The sequence below is a fragment of the Bidens hawaiensis genome, unplaced genomic scaffold, assembly GCF_021521415.1.
Source record: "Bidens hawaiensis isolate Kalapana, Puna unplaced genomic scaffold, B.hawaiensis_p1.1 tig00017045_1, whole genome shotgun sequence".
NCBI classification, from domain to species: Eukaryota; Viridiplantae; Streptophyta; class Magnoliopsida; order Asterales; family Asteraceae; genus Bidens; species Bidens hawaiensis.
In genome coordinates this window covers 109914-114205 of record NW_027505005.1, presented here as the reverse complement: position 1 = coordinate 114205, position 4292 = coordinate 109914, and the positions used below count along the sequence as shown (strand labels likewise).

The 4292-nt window shown below is 34.9% G+C and overlaps 1 pseudogene; it reads left to right on the top strand.

The window, feature by feature from the left end:
* Window positions 1-1104: 1104 nt before the first annotated feature.
* LOC143609832 (benzyl alcohol O-benzoyltransferase-like) lies at window positions 1105-3169 on the top strand (annotated as a pseudogene).
* The last annotated feature ends 1123 nt before the right edge of the window (window positions 3170-4292 follow it).

Genomic DNA, 4292 nt, shown 5'->3' with positions numbered 1-4292 from the left:
TATTTAATTTATTCAAAAGGTAATTTAAATGACGGTATTTAACTTTGTTTTTCCCTATTATTATCCTCATAGAGTCATAGGCCACAAACTAAACAAACCTCACCACTGTGGTACTCGTCCACCCTCCCCAAGTTTGTAATCCCTGCAATGGACTTGGTTTGTGGGCCTACCTCCCACTCACTCACTTACTCACATAGTCACATACACACATATTATGTGGATCATATAATATAAATAATAATTTTTAGATATCATAAAATATTATATATTTAGAAAAATTCATAATGGCTAGTATACAGTTTAAAGAGATAACTAATAAAGAACTTATAAAAACTTCACTTAAAAAACCACATTCTAGTTTTTTTTCATCATTCTTATATGTTAATTTTTTTTATCAAAATAAAAAAGTGCCGATCACAACATTACATATATGTAATACTGTAATATAGTTATAATACATATATATAATATGTCAAAAATTGTGATCGTTATTTTTGGTAATATAATCTTATACTAAATTAAATATAAATGTATTATTTTAAAAAAATATGTTTGGTTGAGTTTTTAGGAGTTATTTATTAGTTCTCTCTCTGAGGAGGATTTCTTTCTTAGTCACACATACAATTATAATAGTTTTTTAATAGAGTTTGTGAATGTTTAGTATTGTAGAAGAAAATGTATGTTTTTAAAAATGGTTAAAGTCTGACATTAAACTAATATAACGGTTTATGCATGTATTGTATTGTATTGAAGATGCTCTTAGTTATGCGAATGTTTTTTTTTTCATAAACATTATAAAGCTTATGTGAATGTTTTTTCTAAATATGTTTTAATTTCACTTAAAATACCTAAAAAAGAAATATAATGGCTATAGTGTGTACTAATACTATTCACCTAATTTCAACACCTACCGGTCCTTGACATGCATGCAATTGAAACTTAATACTTTCTACAAAGTCGTTTGACTTAACTTACTCCATAAATAATTATTCCATATGTATACAAATAAAAAAGAAAAAATAAATTAAACAAACAAATAATTAAATATCTACTCATGACTCATAAGGAGCTCCAATGATACCTCATTCAAACACACAAAACACACAAACTCAAACATGTCCCACATCGACATTCCCTTAACCTTCACCGTCCGGAGACGTGCACCGGAGCTCATTGCTCCGGCTAAACCCACGCCACGAGAGCTTAAACCTCTATCGGACATCGATGATCAAGACGCGCTTCGGTTTCATATCCCGGTTATTCAATTTTACCGCCACGACCCAAAAATGAATAATAAGAACCCGGCCAGTGTGATCCGCAAGGCACTGGCCAAATTGCTAGTGTTCTACTATCCGTTTGCTGGCCGGCTCAAAGAAGGGCCGGCCGGGAAACTGATGGTAAACTGCACTGGCCAAGGTGTGTTGTTTACTGAGGCGGAGGCTGACGTGACGTTGAAGCAGTTTGGAGACGCGCTTCAACCTCCGTTTCCGTGTTTGGAAGAACTTCTTTATGATGTTCCTGGATCTGGAAATGTTCTTGATACACCCTTGTTACTGATTCAGGTAGAATATTATATCACTTCATAATATTAAAAAAGTATGCATTTTGGTGTGACAAAAACATATAAGTAATCATGACCCAATAGAAATATAAATATGTTCCACTAACTGAAAAGGTATTTTGGCTCAACTAGTCGGTTTAATATTATATTTGTGACTAGTGACTAAACCATCGACAAATCAACAATGATAGTTATAAGTTAATTACATGTGAAATGTAGGTGTAATGGTCGTGTTTATAAAACATAAGGAATAATACTTACGAGTCATTAATATTGAAGGTACATAGTTGGTAAAGAGGCACATCAATGTTTTTATTTGTGGTGTTCCCTTATCTAAATGAGTGGTTGCATAAAGTTAGTTAACTAAAAAATAAATAATAAATAACTATTCTAATAATGCTTAATATCCGTTAAATGTACCCTTTAACAAATTTATTAAAAAATAAGTTTTGAGAAACAGGCACTTTTTTTCTTTTTTCTTTCCTTATTACATTGGCTTGTTTTATTAATTAACTTTTTTAATAGGTGACACGATGATTATGTGGGGGGTTTTATCTTGATCCTACGACTGAACCACACCATGAGTGACGCACCAGGTCTCGTTCAATTCATGACTGGACTGGGTGAAATGGCTCAAGGTGCATCAAAGCCTTCGACTTTACCCGTGTGGCAAAGGGAGTTGCTTTTTGCACGTGACCCACCACGTGTGACATGCACTCATCGCGAGTATGACAAAGTGGAAGACACCAAGGGTACAATAATCCCACTAGATGACATGGCACACAAATCCTTTTTCTTTGGACCGGCTGAGATGGCAGCGCTACGTCGGTTTGTTCCATCGCACCTTAAAAAGTGTTCCACCTTTGAGGTGCTAACTGCCTGCCTTTGGCGCTGTCGTACCATCGCGCTCCAGCCTGATCCGGAAGAAGAGATGCGCATCATTTGCATCGTGAATGCGCGTGCCAAGTTCAATCCTCCTCTTCCAGTTGGATATTACGGAAATGGGTTCGCCTTCCCGGTTGCCATTTCCACAGCTAAGGATCTAGCCACCAAACCGTTGGCCCATGCGTTAAAGCTCGTGATGAAGGCTAAATCAGATGTCAATGAAGAGTAAATGAGATCTATAGCCGACCTAATGGTAACCGAGGGGCGACCCCATTTCACTGTGGTTAGAAGCTACCTAGTCTCAGATGTAACTCATGCTGGATTTGATGTGGTTGACTTTGGGTGGGGGAAGGCGGTATATGGTGGACCCGCCAAAGGCGGGGTGGGTGCTATCCCCGGTGTTGCTAGTTTCTATATACCTTTTACAAACCATAAGGGAGAGTCTGGGATCGTGGTGCCCATATGTTTGCCAAGTGTGTCTATGGAAACCTTTGTCAACGAGCTAAATAAAATGTTGGCAAAAGACAACGATCGGGTACTCCAAGATCAGAATTTACATTTTATTTCTCGACTATAGATATATTTCAATATGCAACTTTATACTGATGTAATATATGCAATATATAAGTGGTTGTATGTCCCTATATTTTTGTTGTGTTGTGTTGTATGTTTTTCTAAAGCATATTTGTGGCTAAAATAAACGAGTTACTTTTTTTAGATCCATTAATGACTTAGACGTTTGGTTCAATCCAAGGCCCATTTGATACTTAAGGCCCGAATGTCAAAGCCTAAGGCTAGCCTTAGATCATAAATTCATAATACACATATGTGATATGGTTACTTTATAAGCAATTCAAATAAAATACGATCATGTCTCTTAACGAATCAAACAGACACGAATTGGGGCATTTTCGTGACCGTTCATTTAACTTCAACCAAACATGAACATATAATCAAGCAATTTTTTTGTCCGTTTTCGTTCATTAAGAAAATAAGCATGTTCGTGTTTGGTCATGTTTGTTTGGTTAAAACTTATATAAATAGTTCTCGAACACAAATGAATATAAACAAACAAACAAACTTAAAAAGAAATTGAAATCAAATATTACTATTGTAGAGAGTTTTCTTTACTTATAGTATTGATCCTTGTGTTTAGCAAATATTGTATATTATTTATAGACTTAACAAACTATTTTTTGAGGGACTCGTCATTTTTCACGCATGCAGAAGCCTAGTAAAATATTAAAATTCCGACCTAATCTCGATTAGGGCTGTCCAAACTGCTCGCCGTTCGTTCGTCGTTCGCTTGAAAAATGCTCGTTTGATTTAGGCTCGGTTTAAAAACAATCCAAGCACGAGCAAAACCTTGCTCGGTTTGGTTCGGTTTGTTTTGCTCGAATTATTTTTTATTTATTAGTTTTATATATAAACTTTATGTATATATATAAAAGTATACTATTTTTTTTAAAGTTTTTCAAATTTCCCTCTTTTGTGTTAAATTCAAAGTTCAATTTTAAACCATAGCCACTCGTTTTATATATGTTTTGTTGTTAACTTTGAGTTTTATACATTTTAAAGGTGAAAGTTTAGATAATTTAGAGTTAAAAGTCTTGAATTAATGATATTTTGAAGTTTTAGAAATTTAAATTGGGAACTTTGTTCGAAATCAAGCAAAACAAAACCGAACCAAGCCGCTAGGTTTCAAAACCAAACCAAGTTAAAGCATAAAGATATCGCTCGTTTCTTTAAATTCACTCCGCTCGGTTCGGCTCGCTTTCAAATCAAATCAAGTATGAGCATGCCTGCGTTGTGAATCAACTCAAGCCCATTCAAGCAACGAATATGA